Here is a 17,219-nt window from a genome sequence, read left to right on the forward strand (position 1 = left end):
GTTAACTCCTACTAAAGAAGATGCAGTCTTACCTGTCTACCTTTATCAAGGTTGTTTTAGGCAAAATAGGCAATGGCAATCATCCACTGTTGATCAATATAGTTGAGTTGCAGAGGGCAATGGAACAAGGGTAACCATATATGTAAATGGCATACACTTTTTTTTAGCTGATCTTAAAAACAAGCTACACTAAAAGACAGCAGTTCAAACAAACACCAAAATAAACATTTGACTGATCCATAAATAAAGTAAAATAAATTATCTCCTTTATTAATCTACAAAATACAACACCCACCCTTTCCACCCACAACAGGCCCACCCCTCTCCACAAACAAATAGCCCCGTTCCTAAGTCCAATGAAAAGTCCAATTTGAAGTCAAAATATCAAACCCCTGTCCTAACTCCCTCCCTACCCTCTCCTCCCAAAACAAGTGTCCCTTCCACCAAAGCAAACAATTAAAAAAGGGCCTGAAGTGGGCATGTCCATGTTCAGACTAGCGTAGGGTCTGGATTTCATAGAGGCACCTCAGTGCTTGTCACCCAGTGATCCAGTCACACAAGATGTAGAAGGACATGGTGTTGAAATATGTGGGTCTGGGCCTGACTTGAGGAGGGGGGCGGCAGTGGTGGAACTGGGATGGATTGATGGCTGTCAGCTGCTATGGTGATGTCAGTGCCACTGGGAGGCTGGCCAATGTTTGTTTCTGATGCCCTTCAGCATCTGCTGCCAAAGCCGTGCTGCAATCTTCTGGTAAACGGCATGATGTCCACCAGGAATAAGTTATAGCAGGAAAGAAAAAGGAAAATAACAAAATAAAAACGTGCTCTATTCAAACAGTTTTTTAAAAAGTACAGTGGCACAGTAGCAGTAAATTGCCAGTCCCTTAGGGTCATTAGAATTTTGTGTGGCTGTTTATTTACAAGGAGTTACAGGGCCATTTTTTACCCACACATGCCCACCTGTAGTTGAGTTGATGTCAAGAGGGTAAAATTTGTACTGGCTTGAATCCATTATGGAAGCCATGACATATTAACTTACACACAAATGTGGTGCATGCCAAAAGTGATTTTAAAATGGTTTTGGTTAGCCTGGGACAAACCTCTGGAAAACAATTGAGGACTGAAGTACTAGGGGGTGACAGAGTGGGCACTGGGGTGGAAGGAAAACACCTTATTAAGACTGAATGGATTGCCAACTTTGTAAATGCTGCATTAAATGAAGCAGGTGCACACATTGCACATAAAACATTATTATACACTGCAGTTACGTACTCATAGTAGCACTGGTGACTAATGGGGAGGGAGGTATGACCATGATGGGTGGGAGGATACATAACTGCCTTGCTTCAACTACAGAGAGTTAAGGGAGAAGACAGAAAATTGAAATACCTCACTTTGAACCAAAACTTTGATAATCATGCAAACCAACCAAGCGAATTAGGTGAACAGCAGACATGTGCCTCTCCACAATAGCTCCCTTATTTCTTCTTGATCCAAGCAATTATACACTCATCTTTTCATTCATCTATTTTATTCACCTTTTGATACCCACCAAATGATTTAATCTTACACTCTCTCATCCAGTCTTTCACTGTTCCAATCCAGCCATCCATATTTATCCACCTGTTCATCCATAGACTCACCTATTCAGTTCCACCCTTTTTTAAACACACTGCTTTCACTTATCCATCTGGCATTTACCCATGTATTGTTCATTACCATCCACCAGTTCCTCACCCGAGCACTCATTCACCCTTCCTTCTCCCACTAAGGCATCCTTTCACCCCTTTCATCTCTCTTCATCAACCCATGCATCTCCAATCATTCACCTATGCATCTTTCTTTTCCTTTCACCCAAACATCCTTTCATATATTACTTCATTCATTCTTTCTTTTAGATGTCCATCCTTTGCTTTTCCATCAAGCCATCCTTTTGTGCCTCCATTCAATCACTATGACGAGCTTTTGTCTGATGATTTGCAGAGAGAAGAGGTCATTTAGATTAAGAACTCAATCTTCACTGTAACTGCTCAACCAGGTGATTCATAAGCAACACCCTTGCAGTGAGTAGATTAGTAATTGTCAATTAGCAAGAGCAATATGACTTCCCACACCTGTCCTTGCTGCCATTGGTTCTTTCCCTCTGACCGCCTGGCACACTGGCACTGCTGCTGACCCCGCAATGGTGGTTGGTGCGGCTGGAAAACGCTACACAATTTAGTTCCAACAAAATAAATACAAAAAAAATAGATAATTGTAGTTCTATCTTCTATCATTTACTATAGGAATTTTGTTGGTTGTTAGAAAAGCAAGGTAGACAAATCAACCACAAACGTTTCATAATGGAGGGGCAGAGTTCAGCTAAGTCACTGAAGCGCAATAAAGGGGTGGAATACTTTGGTCAATCCAAGAGAACCTATGATGAGGTCTTGGTTGCCAAATACAATAGGCATAAGCAAGGCAAAGAAAACCTTCAAAAACGTGTAGAAAAGCTGACTTGGGCATGCAATCTTGTTGGTAGGCTGTCTGTCCTAATAAATCTGCCCTCTTAGAATTGAATACCAGTCCGCAAGATATATAAGGCGAGAAGGGAATTCTAAGCTTAGTAAATAGTAACAAAGCAGAAGAAAGCGTATACAGACTGCAGACAGGAGGAAGTCAGGTATAGAAGAAACATGTAAATAAATAGATAAATGCAGGGATAACATGAATTTAACAAAGCTTACATAGAACAAAAATAAGAATAAAAGAGCAGTCAGGTACAGTAAAACTAAAAACATTATTTGAAATGAGGAGAGGTGAAAAATAAAAATAAAAGTGGGGAAATAAAAATAATATAACAGGAACAGTTACTTTGGGCCGGCTGATCTGCCAGCATCTGCACTAGTGGTGGCTCTAGAAGTACTGCCACTCTCCCTTCTGGACCAGTCAATGCTGTTGCCCTCTTCTTTCCCTTGGGTGCTGAAGTAAGAAATAAAGAAGATAAAAATACAAGAGTAGTGGTGCAGTTAATCTCACAGTTAATGTCAAATTATTTTGACAAGCGGGAGCAAATACAGTAATATTTAACTTTTCTGTATCAGATTGCCTGGTATGATGGACTCATCTCGAATTGACCTATTAGTTTTACTTTCTTAATTAATACACCTAAGCCCTACTCAAAATTTCATAAACTACAAGCCATATTATTTACCAACTTTTGAAGCAGGCTAGTGCTGCAAGCCTCCTGTGTCAAAAGGAGAGGGCAGGAATGTGGTGTATCGATATGGCACATTCCTGTCCTTTTCCCCTGTGTTGGCGCACAATGGGCTACCATGAGTCAATACAGGTATTCCTGCATCATGCTGCAAGGGTGTCTGCATTGAGGGGATGATTGTTTTTGTCCAGGAAGGGACACCTTTCTGCAAAAAAACTATTGCCAGAGGAGTTTTCCATCGTAACACCCATGGCACGCCTCCTTCAAAGGGTGAGTCAACGCAGTGTTGTGGAACAACAACACACACACCAATAAGTAAATACCTATTACTCACCAAGCCCCAAAACCTCGACACCCAGCAGGTAGAGTGTGTCCTGTTCACAGTTGAAGATGCTGGGTAGGGTAAAAAGAGAATGAAGGAAGGGAGAAATAGGAACAATAAACAAAAATACAAAAAGTCACAAAACAGATTATTATTTTTTTAAAGTAAAAACTATAGATTCAGTTTAAGAGAGGCTAATAAAATAAATTAAAATGGGGGTAGATTAATTAGGAAGGTGGAGGAGTAAATTAATTAAATAGGGATGGAAAAACAGGTCCAGCAACATAAACAGAGTGTAAAACAAGATGGCCGTGCCCTTGTGAACCACATGCTGCCATATGTACGTGATTTTCAACGCTATTACTTATGTTGTATTGAGTTTTACATCAAACACAAAGCGAACAGGTGCCACAGAGAGCTCCACCGGCGCGCGGAACTCCGTGTAGGGCGACAGTTTTTTTGCAACTTTCCCAGAGTTCCGCATAGCACGACTAATCGCACTTAACCCACCCCTACTCAAAAGAGAGAAAAGAATGATTGGGCCTTGCCGAGGTACTCTGCTCTTAAGTAGACCTACTATGTTAACAATGATAGCGATCCAATCACCTACGATTGTGATAAGTTAGAAACTGTACCAGCTGAGCCTCCATGATTTGTGCCTAGACAATACCAGCAACTGGTTTTCTGGATTGATCATCATTGCAAAAAATTTGTTTATGAGCTTAAACTCTATTGAGACTTGTTGAACTGAACTTTGATGACCTTTGCTTTCATTGAATTATGAAGGGCCTTTAGGTCAAAGGCACTAGTAGAAAAGTAGAGTGGTCATTTAGAAGAAGGTGTGGTAAGGCTAGGAATGACTCACGAATACTGGTTTACTTAGAGCTAATCTCATTTTATAATATAGAAATAGGTTTAGCTATTTGTACAAGCAGAAATTATGCTGAATTCATAAGTTTGCTAGTTTCTATTCTGCTGTAAAGGTCTAACTGTAGAGAAATTATGGGTATCCTTACCAAAGACCAATGTAGGTTAGTTATAGCTGGAGTATGAGTAGCTGCTATTATCCTCATGGTTGCTGCATTAATAAGGCTAAGTTCCCCTGCTGGTAATAGACCCATTAGGTCCACACCTAAACCTAATACAAATGCTCCCCCGTTGAAGATGAATATAGTTTTGATATTAGGATTTTACACAAAGCTGCTTCAGAGAGAGACTTTTCTACAAACATCTTCTCTTGATTACTAAACGAGTACCCAAGCACAGGGAGGCGACAGACTGCTATACATGATTTCACATGCTTGCTTCAGTAGCTGAGGGAATTACCCATCATCAAATTCCCTTTCCTTATGGTATCACTTGTACTATTTTGCTTAGTCTACTATATAGGCAGGGATGCTTTGAATATTCATATTCAAGTTATGATGAATCGGTACTTTCTAAAGTTCTACCTAATAAGCACCTGACCCTACACCCAAAGGCAGATTAGATAGATTCCACTTAGTATTTTGTTTGACCTCCTTATAATATTGACACTGATCATGCCCATAGATTGCATTTGCCATGTGCCATGAGTTCTGTAGAGAAATGGTTTGTCTATGATTAAGAAGCAAGAAGGATCCAAATGTACCTTCTATCAGTGCGAGGGCACGATGTTTTGAAGCATGCTTGGAAGAAGGTGGAAGATGAGTTTATGGCGAAGAGAAATTATCCTAAGTTGAATCTGGAACCGAAAGGGAAGTTGTGCATTCATATATTAATCAGTGAAGAATGAAAGAGATATATGGAGGTGAGTGTGTGCTTATTTTAAGTTGCCTAGAAATTGATCAGATACTTGTTACCGTGCAGTACTTCCACAAAATTTCTCATGCAAACTGTTAGAAATAGGGTCTTTGGTTGGCAGTCAGGGAACGCCCTGTCCAAGTAAGGACCCTCACTCTAGTCAGGGTAAAGGAGAATCACCCTCAGTTAACCCCTGCTCACCCACTTGGTAGCTTGGCACAAGCAGGCAGGCTTAACTTCAGAAGCAATGGGTAAAGTATTTGTACCAACACACACAGTAATACAGTGAAAACATACAAAATGGACACCACACCAGTTTAGATATGAATTTAAAAAAAGAATAAGAGTCTTAACCCTTAGAAAATAGTGAGAATGCTCTGTTACTCAAAGTACCTGGTTAGAGTACAAAAATAAAGCCGCACAGGTGAGCATGGATCGAAAAAGGACAGCAATGCGATTTCTCACTCGCAGGCGAGACTGTGCACTGTTCCTTCTCCGGTTTGATCGGCGTGCGTCATTTCCTCTCTCCCGCAAAAGAGTGATGCGTTGATTCCCAAACAGGCATCTTTGGTCCGGGGAGCATTTGCATCGATTTTTCATGCCCAGCGATGTTGCGCTCAAAAACCAGTCGCACAGTGTAAGGAAACCGTGCTGTGTGGGGCTTGCGTCGTTATCAGCATCTGCTAGTGGGTGTCACACGTCATTTCTCCAGCTGCGATGTGTTGGTCTTCCAGCCGCGATGCTGGTAGAGCGTCGATTTTAGCCGCAAGGCCGGCAGCGCGTTGTTTTCAGCTGCATTGCGGATGGTGCGGCCAACATTTTCCTGCATGGCGGTCTGTGCTTGGATTTCTGCCCTTTTCCACCAGCTTCACCTTTCAAGGGTCCAGAGACAGGTTAGGGCACCCCTTGGCAGGGTAGGAGTCTCAGCAGAGAGTCCAGGTGCTGGCTGAGAGAAGTCTTTGATGTCCCTGAGAATTCAACAACAGGAGGCAAGCTCAGTTCAAGCCCTTGGAGATACTTCACCAGTGGGAAGGCGCACAAAAGTCAGTTTTTGTTCTCTTTCAGGCAGAAGCACTTACTGCAGGCCAACCCAGCAAAGTCACAGGCAAATGGGCAGTACTCCTCCTCCAGCTCTTCTCTTTGTCAGAGGTTCCTCTTGGTTCCAGAAGTAATCTGATTTTCAGGTGTTTGGGGTCCAATGCCTATACCCATTTCTGCCTTTGAAGTAGGCCTACTTCAAAGGAAACAATATCTGTTGTTTACAAGACTCTGCCTTACCCAGGCCAGGACCCAAGCACACACCAGGGGTTTGGAGACGGCCTTGTGAGAGGGCAGGCACAGCCCATTCAGGTGTAAGTGACCACTCCTCTCTCCACTCTAGCACAGATGGCTCATCCGGATATGCAGGCTCCACTCCCACTCCCTTTGTGTCACTGTCTAGAAGAGAGGTGTTAACAGTCCAACTGTCAAACTGACCCAGACAGGGAATCCACACATAGGCAGAGTCACAGAATGATTTAAGCAAGATAATGCCTACTTTTTAAAAGTTCAGAGACCCTAAACACCATATTTCGATCTATTTAAAGGCAGCCCCCATGTTAACCTATGAGAGAGATAGGGCATACAACAGTTAAAACTGAATTTCGCAGCATTTCATTTTTAGGACATATACAACTCATCAGTACATGTCCCACCTTTAACATGCATTGCACCCTGCCCATGGGCTACCTAGGGCCAAGCGTAGGGGTGCCTTACATGTATAAAAGGGAAGGTTTAGGCCTGGCAAGTGGGTGCAATGGCCAAGTCGAATTGGCAGTTTAAAACTGCACGCAAAGACACTGCAATAGCAGGTCTGAGACATGTTTGCAGGGCTACTAGTGTGGCTGGCACACCCACTGCTGCAGGCCCACTAGTAGCATGTGATCTAAAGGCCCTGGGCACCTCTGGTGCACTTTACTAGGAACTTACTAGTAAATCAAATATGACAATCATGGATAAGACAATTACAGATACATTTTACATAGGAGCATTTGCACTATAACACTGATTAGCAGTGGTAAAGTGCCCAGAGTATCAAAAACAGCATAAACAGAGCCCAGCACACATCAACAACGCGGAAAGCAGAGGCAAAATGTTAGGGGAGACCACACCAAGGATGCCAAGTCTAACACAAACATTATATATACACCTGAAAAGTTATCATCTAGTAGATATAAGAGTAGTGGTAGTAGAGCTTCACAAATAGTAGGATACATTTGAGTTTTTATTCCTTCAGTAGGTGTTGTTTTAAATGATTTAAAGATTAGAAGTTGTTCTGTGATAGTGTATGAACTTGCCCCTAGTACCTCTGGTGCACTGTGGGCCGTATATATACAGAGCTACTAGCTATTAGGTCAATGGTTCTCAAGAATCTTCTTGTATTAGACATTTTGCTGGCAAAAAAGTAGGAGTCTGTAAGATGCTGAAGGTTCAACAATGTTGTATCTTTAACCCTGAAAAGAATGAGGAGATTTGTGAAGAATATTACTGGAATAAAAGCTGATTTCAAGTAATTAAAAGCAACTAGAACTTGGGATCGAGGTAGAAAATACTTTCTCTGCTGTAGGTGGTTGGTTTATTATCTTAGTAACTGGCTGTGCTATATTGAGGTTTTATTTTGATTACTGACATTTGATATGTTTGAGGGATTTAATACATGAGATCGAAGAAAATTGTGAGTGAAGAAAAAGGAGGCAAGAGATAAATGGATGAAGTTGAGTTAAATGAGAAAAAAAGACAAGGCATATGATTTTGAAGTGGTCTCAGACCATTCATTTGCTTTGTGTATTGTCTATTTTAGCCATCATAAGGGGGACTAGAACAGCATAATTTAATGCTCAACCCTTTACATGCAACATATACAACTAATGTTGGCTGAACTCTAATAATCTGTGTGCATTTTAGCAATCATTTGTAGTAAGTGGCTGTATAATCATTTCAAGTTTCAATTCTTTTTGAGGTTTCACAGTCATAGGCATACAAACAACAGTTGTAGTAATAGCCAACCAATGTGATCAGTAACAACTCCCCACCACCTTCCACCCCATACGTCACCCATAGCATTGTCATTACAGCATTACAACCTATACATCAGAACCTGTTAGGAATGCCACACCATGCACTGGTAACTGTGCTGTGTCCAGTAGTCCCAGAGTGCGCAGCCTCTGGGGCAACATCCTGCCCCAGGAGTCGTAGTTCAGGTGGAGAAGACCCGGATCTCCGATTTTACTAAAAATTGGGCTTTTATCTATCATGTCATGAGCAATGTTCTTGCTCAATAAGAGCCATTGCTTGTGAAACCAGTGCTCTTATGTGGAAGTAGTGGGTTTCCCCCCTGAGGGAGATCACCTGCTTTGTGACCAGAACATGGTCGGACATATGCTTGCCCGCATTGAAGTGAAAGGGGAAAAGGTTCTCAGCGAGCCTTCCTAAGTGGGCAAACTCAGGGAGTATGTCTAGCTTGCTACCCTGGATCTAGGAGACTGCTTGGAATTTAGCACCCTAATAGGTCTCAAACACATAGAATTTGAAAAGAGTGCCAGCATTGCCACAGCCCTACCAGCGTGCCGCTCAGCGGTCCGTATCGATGGTGTGCAGTTGGAGCATGATGTGCCATCAGTACTAGATTTTATGGAGAGTTTCCCTTCCCTGTGAATGTCTGGCAAATATAGTTTAACATAGGAATATCCCCTGCTGTTGCTTTTTGTTGCAAGTGAGCTGGAGGTCCCTACCTCAGTGTAGTTGGTACAGCTTCTTAGATGGCGATGGTCGGGCATTTGGAATGCTGTAAATACCAGATATAAAATGTGTAAAAGAGCTGAGGCATCGGAGATAGCGGGACCTGGAGACAGCGCTTGAAGGTGTTGAGCTGCTTGGTTGCTCCTGATCTGACTCTAGGATGAGAGATTGAGTGGTGGAGCTGAACACAATGCAATCACACAGTCTCCGGGAGCCGGTGGTCAAGCTTGAGTTCTTCAAAAGTTCTGATTTGGTCTTCCAGAAAGAAATCGCACTGACAATTGCATGTATATTCATTTTAATGAGAGTTTGAGACTTTAGGTTAAAGATAGAAAGCGTGAAACCCTACTGAAGGAGCAACCACAATTCTTGTCAGGGTGAAGCACAAGCAACCCCAAATTAACCTGTGATCAACCCTTTATTCATGCAGTACTTATTCAGCACTTCAAACAGTAATAAAGTGAAATCCCAACACAGCAAAATCCCACACAAATGTATGACAATAGATGCACTTTAAATAAATAAAACCCGAAAAAAAAATGATAAACTTTCAATCAGTAGGAACGGAGATATGCAATTTTAATTATTTCCATCAAAATACAACCAAAAAGCACAAAGCGCTAACTGCAGGTATCTCGTCGTGCTGGTCTGCGGCAAAGTGACAAGTTCAGACCATCTGCCATTTAGCATGGGTAGATAAGGGGCATTAGTTAGGTCCTCTGAACAAAACTACCTTAAACACTGATTGAGGAGTACTGCAAGTTCTCGCACCTACTACAAAAAGTTTTTAGCACATTCAACTAACCCAAATTTTCTCTTGGATGTGGTTGGGGCTGCCGCCTCCTCCTACAGACATACCGTAGTCTGCACGTGCACTGCTGAAGAGAGTGGGTAACAAGCTCAAGCTGGATGTTCCTTAAACTCCTCTCCTCGTGCACTCAGTACCACTCACTGTTACAGCAAGCAATGGCAGATGCCAAGAAGTACACCAGGTCATGCTGGACTATAGACATTCAGGCAGTGCCCAAGAGGCTAGACTGACAGGTATGTGTGCAGCCATTTTTTGACTGTTTGTGAGCATGTGTTATGGTCTATTGGGCTGGTTTTTACTGTTGGTTTCCCTGATATTGCCACCAACATTTCCTGTAGCAAGCACAAATGCATGCAATCACTCTTACCTTGCAAAACACCTATACAGCAAGTCTTTACAAAACAGCCCTATTTGCAAGAAAGGGACACTTTCTTTCAGTCATCTGATTTGCTAATGGGGGCCACTTTAATTTCAGTGCCCAGACCTATTTTCTGTCCCTGCCTGACCCTTCAGCAGACCCAATGTCATTAATATGTTAAAGTCAAAGAAGTCATGTGTTAGATGATGCTATCCCAGTCACAAGACAGTGAAACTAGGACAAACCAATATTGGCAAATTTATTTAGAGAGGAAGGGGAGGGTTCATTTGATAAAAAAGAAAAGAAATATTTTACAGAGTAATAAAGATTACTGGTAAGTAATTCAGGCAATACATTTCTCTTTGAAAGGAAATAGGAACTAAATTAAGTTTAGTCCTAGGAGAGGGGCATCCCTAAATTTGTAAGGACTGTGATGATAGGAATGTAATGGCTCCCCTGTCTAACTGGTGTCTGTGCAGCACATTCTCATCTTCTAACAGGGAAAATGTACTGCCAGTACCAGTAAACTTCATTACGCTGATTCTCTCTTCCTTGTCCCAGTACTTACATTATGAGGTTTAGTCTCATGTTCCACTCCTCCCTCATTATTTTACACACTGTCTTTTATTCTCATTCCAAACCCTCTAAGCCAGTCTATAAACCTCCCCACACACTTCGTGAGGAAGAGAGTATTGGAGTAATGAAACTTACTTGTAAATATTCCAGGCATTACTGCCTCATCCTCGCCCCATTCATTACAATAGGAGGATATGCCCAACAAAGAGCAAGGTCTTCTTGTCATTCCCTCAAGAACAGAGGAATACCAAAAACAATGACATCAGAAAAGTGCACAGAAATGTTTTTAACGAAATACTTTTGGTATCCCAGAAGATGAAATCTTAATACAAACAAAAATCATGTAAATCTGTGAGAAACTACTTTACAAAGAACAATGGAACTAAATTGAAGCTCATTTAGTTATGCCTAATTAGGGCTGTAGATGTAATAGATGTGGACGGGGCAACTCATGTTGCATGTCCAAAATAGAAACCCCAGCCCACTCCGCCCATGAAGAAGAAAGGCCCCCTAGTGTAATAAGCCAGAACCACATATGGAAAATCTTTACCTACCTGTATATAGCCAAAGAAAACACACATGTAAACCATTTTTTCTAGGGTGGATTTAGAAGCTTTAAATCCTTTACTTGTAGGACCAAAATTAACAAATAAATTATCTGTTTGTCAAAAATCAGCTGCCTGAATCAGATTAACTGACAGATCTAAACACGTCAAGGCTTGCCATTGTGAGATCTGCAAAAGAAACATGTAGTGAAGGTAGAATGATCTTCTTATCCTTGTGAAAAGAGAAGGTAACCTTAGGGAGACAGTTTGGACTCATGAACAAAACTGACCTCTCCTCAAAAACATTTCAAATAAGTATAGCAACACTGAAGAGAACCTAATTCACCCAGACTCCTAGTAGAAGTGATGACAATGAGAAACAAATACCTTAAGGGTCAGAATCGTTTCTGGTACCTTATCCAAAGGCTCAAAGGGAGACCCTGCAAAAAGACAGAACCAATGGGGGATCCCAATGAGAGAAAACATTTCTAACCTTATGCCTCATCAAATCCTCTGAAAAGTCTTGAAACTAGCCCCCATTTGTGGAAACACCACCCCAAAGAGATTTAAAGGTCTTAACGGCTGCCCGCTGTTGCTTTAATGTTGAGAGAGACAACTTTTCTTGAAGCCTTCCTGATGAAATTCAATAATTTTGTATTTGAAGCAATGTAAGAGAGAAACCTGCTTTGAAGTACATCACTTATGAAAAGAGGCCCAATGGTGATAGTACAACTTTTCAGTAGATTCCCTTCTAGACGCCTGAATAGAAAGGGAAACAGACAAAGAGAGATCCTTTGTTAAAAGGCCTTCCATTTCAACCTCCAGGCCAACAGCTAAAGATGAGCTAGTGATGAGATTCAGCAGTGGATGTGCTTGAGGAGGAGACGACAATGGAAGAACCCACTCCTTGTTTACTGATAGGGTCCAGAGAAGAGGGAACCAAGTTTGCCTCAGCCACAAATGGGATAGAAGAATCAAATCTATTCCTTCCCTTTGGACTCTGAGAAGAACCCTCCAAATTATTGAAAATAGGGTGAACAGTGTACAACAGATCCCTCAGACAGGACTGAAAAAGAGCATAAACTTCCAAGGCTTGGCTGCTTAGAAACCTTGAGAAAATCATTAGGACTTAAGTATTAGAGCAATACATAAATAAGAATCCACCTTGGGGGGTCCCCATATGAGACACAGAGTCTGAAAAAGAGAGTGACTAAGAACATAATTGGGGAGCCGGGGGAAATTTTGCTCAATCAATGGGCTTGGACATTCAGCGCTCCCTGGAAATGCTGCTAAGATGGACAGGAAATTTTTTCTTCCAATTACATTATCTCCAGAGCCATCTGAATCAAAGGCTGACACCATGTTTCAAGCTAGCATTTGATGTAAGCTTTTGTAACCAGACCCCTTAATCTGAGGGAGAAAACAAATCCAGAGTGCTCCAGATCACCACCAACTTCCTCCAATTGGATTAGTGGTATGATTTCTGGCGAGACCGAAGGTTCCAAGTATACATGTCTGTCAGAGCTGCCCCCACTCCCCCACTGCTGGCATCTTAAGTTAGGATTTGGGTATCTGGAAAGGCAGAGGGAGGCCCTTGATGCAATACTTGAGTCTCTATCCACCAGGTCAACTAATGGGATGCCAACTTTATAGTCTTCTGATGCTGGAGACCAATAGTGGATAACCACCTGGCCCAGATGGAGGTATGCCCAAGGAATGACAACAAATGTAGCCGCCTATACAAGGAAGCAAATGGAGTGAAATGAAAAATTTCTCTTACTCAAAACATGAATCTAATACAGAAAAAAAGAAGGTTCATTATTACCATATCTCCTTGAATTCCGAGCCCTTCCCTCACTAGAGCATCTTGCTTACTTAAAATGAGGCTCAGATGGAATAATAACTTCAGTCTCCTTGCTGGCGGAAGAAACATTGTCCCAAGGTCCATCCTGAAGTTAGCCCCAATAAAATCCAGATTCTGAGAAGGGAAGAGATTGGATTTTTTTCTAGTTGATAAGAAATCCTAAATTCTACAACATTTGACAGAAATCCTCTGTATGAGCCTAAGAATGATAAAGAGAACACACCTGGATCAAAATATTGTTGAGGTAAGGATACATCTTTATTCCTTCCTTGTGCAGTAGTGCCATCTCGGGAGCCAAGACCTTACTAAAAACTCTCAGAAAGGGCTTCAGAATAAAAGGAAGAACACAAAACTGACAGTGATCAGTTCCCCCACATAATCTTAGAAACCTCTGGGATGACAGTGCCACAGAAATGTACAGATATGCTTGTAAATCTAGCTTTGTCAGAAATTCTCCCTGCGATACCAAGAGAATAATCTGTTGCAGAGTAGTGATCTTGAAATGAGCAATGGTGATAAATCTGTTGAGGTCTTTCAGATCTATGATCCTGTGGAAACTCACAAAGTGTTCTGTACTAGGAAACCTCTGGAGTACCAACCGGCTCCAAACTGGTACTGAGGAACCCATAAATTTGCTTTCTTTTGAATAAAAGACACAATACTGTCCAGCAGTGCTTTCCTCTTGATGGGACTGGAAGCAAGGGCAGTGAGAAGAAATCGGTCCCTTGGAGGAGTACTGTAAATATTTATAGTGTATCTAATGGACACATTCCCTAGGTCTCATTGTCTGAAAATGCTGATGTTTAGAAATCCTGAAAAATATTTTTGGTGACCCTGACAGAAATCAGAACATTACGAAACCTGGCATAGTCAGGACTATTGTTGTGGATTTCCATTCCCTCCCGAGGACTGGTGAGAAGAGTCAATGCATTGATGTCAAGATTGAAAATGAGATCTGTTAAAGGAGAAATTTGATTTTTTGTTCCTACTTTTATCAAAATGTCTCCTACTCTTATCAAAGCATCAATGCTTGTACTCGAAGGGCTGGGCATGTGCTTTATTTTTTAAATTCCTCACCAAACAACTTGGCACCTGAAATGGGCATTTGATTGAAGAATCCACTTTCCCACTGCCGAAATGAATTTGCATTTAAGTCACATCTCTACCAAAAGCCATAGGTGAAGCCATGAGACTATCAAATACCACATCTAAAATGATCTTAGCCTGCATCTCCATGTGTGCCAGCAACTGGGAACAACCTTCCCCCTCTTGAATTGGGAGGAATAAACAGAACAGGTTTCTGATCTCATTGCCATGCTCAATTCAGCATATGGCCTCTTACGAGCACCCCAGCCTTGTTTGTCACAGAATCAGAAACCATAATGTCCTAAGACAAGAGAGAGGGTAGACCTGACAAATTAGTCAATAGGGTACCAATGAACAAATCCTGATAAAGCTCCGAACTACCATGGGCCAGTAGCTAGTCTTTCCATAAAAAGTGGAACCGTAACCCTGTCTGGATCTTTCCACTACAAAGACCTAGAATTCCCGTAGTCATAGAACGTTTAGGAACTGAAGGCCTCCAGAACTGCCATAACCAATCACCACTTGAAGGAGGCTGCTCAGAATCCATAGGGAGTTAAAGATTGCAAGACTGGTAAGAGTTAATGGGCCTCATCTCTTCTTTTTGAATATATTTATGAGTAGCCGAACTCTAAGGAAAGCCCAGTTCTTCTTCCTCCTAATCAGGAGAGGCCCAAAATGACGCTGAGTAAAGAAGAAATTGGAAACTTGGATGGAAATGAAGAGGGAGGAGACTCATAAGCCTAAGGGAGTGATCTATCCATTGTGGCACAACGATGTGCTCAGCTTCATGTATCACGCTCCCAGGCAATAGAGACATGGTATGGTATGCTGTAACTGGGCCCTGCCGAGGTCAGCAGCACCTTCTTTATTTTAAATCCTTGGTGGAAGGACCGGCCCAGTGTCCTCACCTGGCAACATTGTATAGGAGAGCCCAGGTAGCTCTCTACATCCCTCCCAGGTTTTAATCAAAAGAAACCACACACCAGGAAGCTGCCCGGAGAGCAGACAACAGGTGACCCCAACAGAAAAATAGAAAAGAGAGAAAACACAAAGAAAAAAATACTGGAAACATACAGACCCCCATTTAACACAAAATGATAGCGAACAGGTTAGCACACAAAATCCCTCATTCGCTGGCTGAATGCTGGGTTGGGCAGCAGGTGATACCTCTCACTTTGGCCGTCCGGTTCTGCACGAACCACACCGCCTGCACAGGAGCATGGCTACTAGCTCTTTGGTCATCCAGTTCCTCCCCAGCCAGGATTTCTCCGCCTCCTTCTACAGCCTCCTCATCAGGATTGTCTCCACCGTCCTCATCTGAGATCTCCACTCACTTGAAACAGGACACGTTTCGGGTGACCTGACGCTCTCCTCTTTGAGCAGTCACCATTGTCCCACTCACCATGACCTCCTTCCACACACCAGACTCATAAGGAGTGCAGAACTTCCAGATGGGATGCTGGTCCTTTACAACCAACAGGTCACCCACTCGTAGGTCCAGGCACTTGGTTCGCCTCTGGTCGCTTGCCTTCTGGTGGGTATTCTGTTGCTTCTCTTGAGTGGCCTCCAGGTCCAGCTCATTTGGCTTCCACAGAGAGTCAGCCGGGATACAGTCCTGTGGGGGCTGCCAGAACATCAGAGCTGCAGGAGCACAGCCGGTGATACTATACCACCAGCTCCGATAAGCTCTCAGAAACTTGTGTATGCACCATTCAGCATCATCCCCCTGTTCGACACCAATTCTCAGGGCTCTATTAAGAGTTTGCATGAATCTTTCAGCGTCACCGTTGGCCTGAGGCCAGTGCTGCATAATTCGGCGGTAATGTACCTCCAGCTGACCTAGATAGTCTCTGAACTCTTGACCTCGAAATGGTGGACCATTGTCTGTCCTTACCTCCTCAGGGAGGCCAAACAAAGTGAAGGTCTTCTCCAACACCGGCCTCGCATTCTCAAATGCAGTAGATGTGACTAGCTCCACCACCGGGTACAGGAGTCAATCAACCACAGCCAGCCGCCCATCAGGAAAACTCCCAAAGTCCATGCTGACCTTGGACCATGGCTTTGAGCAGGGTGATTCCGTGATAACCGGAGCGGTGGGCTGATCGATGGCATTGATGGCACAGGAGTGGCACCTCCTCATGAGAGTATCAACCAGGGCATCCTTGCCAGGAAACCACACTTTAGCCCTGAGATGAGCTTTTGTCTTGGCGGCTCCTTGGTGTCCTTGATGAGCCAGCTTGACCACCCGGTCCCACAGGCATCAGGGAAGCACTCTCTTCTGGCCTCGCAGGAGAAGACCATTGCCCCTGACAGACAATTTGTTCAGCACCTTCCAAACTCCTTGCAGAGCCATGCGATCATCCTGGACAAGGGACCTCGTGCCTTCAAGGAAACGCTTCCACTCTCGCCTGGCAAGGGCATCTTTGGCAAGACATATGACAAGATCTCTGCCAGAAGCTTCGGCTATCTCTGACAGCATCAGGACCACAGGATAGGCCACCTACACTACCATCCTCACAAAACTTTCAATCCTTTCCCCTTCTTCCACTTGCGATTCAGCCAATTGTGGCACAGGGGGATGCAATGGCAAGTAATTGGCCGGGTTGTTCACGCCTGGTCGGTAGATGAACTTGTAGGGTTGGAGCAGGACATCCCAGTGCTCAATTCTCAGGGGGAGCCAGCTGTGTTGACCCAGCAAACAATGATACAAGGGGCTTGTGGTCAGTGACCACCTAAAATTCTTGTCCATACAAGTACAGGTGAAAGTTTTGACAGGCCCAACGGATGGCCAGTGCTTTCCTTTTGACCTGTGTATATCTGGCCTCTACTGCTGACAAGGCCCTGCTTGCATAGACCACTATTGCCCACTCCAGATCCCGTTGCTCATGAAGCAGAACAACAC

The 17,219-nt window shown here is 43.1% G+C and overlaps 1 long non-coding RNA gene across 1 annotated transcript in view; it reads right to left on the minus strand.

Moving 5' to 3' along the window:
- Window positions 1-427: 427 nt before the first annotated feature.
- The window catches only part of LOC138247341 (uncharacterized), a 45,569-nt gene continuing 28,777 nt past the window's right edge, over window positions 428-17,219 (minus strand). The window contains exons 2-5 of the long non-coding RNA XR_011194453.1: window positions 3,531-3,589; window positions 2,854-2,961; window positions 2,115-2,198; window positions 428-748 (exon numbers count right to left, since the gene is read on the minus strand). This is a non-coding gene — a long non-coding RNA (uncharacterized lncRNA). The remainder of the gene's footprint in view (window positions 749-2,114; window positions 2,199-2,853; window positions 2,962-3,530; window positions 3,590-17,219) is intronic.

The sequence above is a fragment of the Pleurodeles waltl genome, chromosome 7 (genome assembly GCF_031143425.1).
Source record: "Pleurodeles waltl isolate 20211129_DDA chromosome 7, aPleWal1.hap1.20221129, whole genome shotgun sequence".
Taxonomy (NCBI): domain Eukaryota; kingdom Metazoa; phylum Chordata; class Amphibia; order Caudata; family Salamandridae; genus Pleurodeles; species Pleurodeles waltl.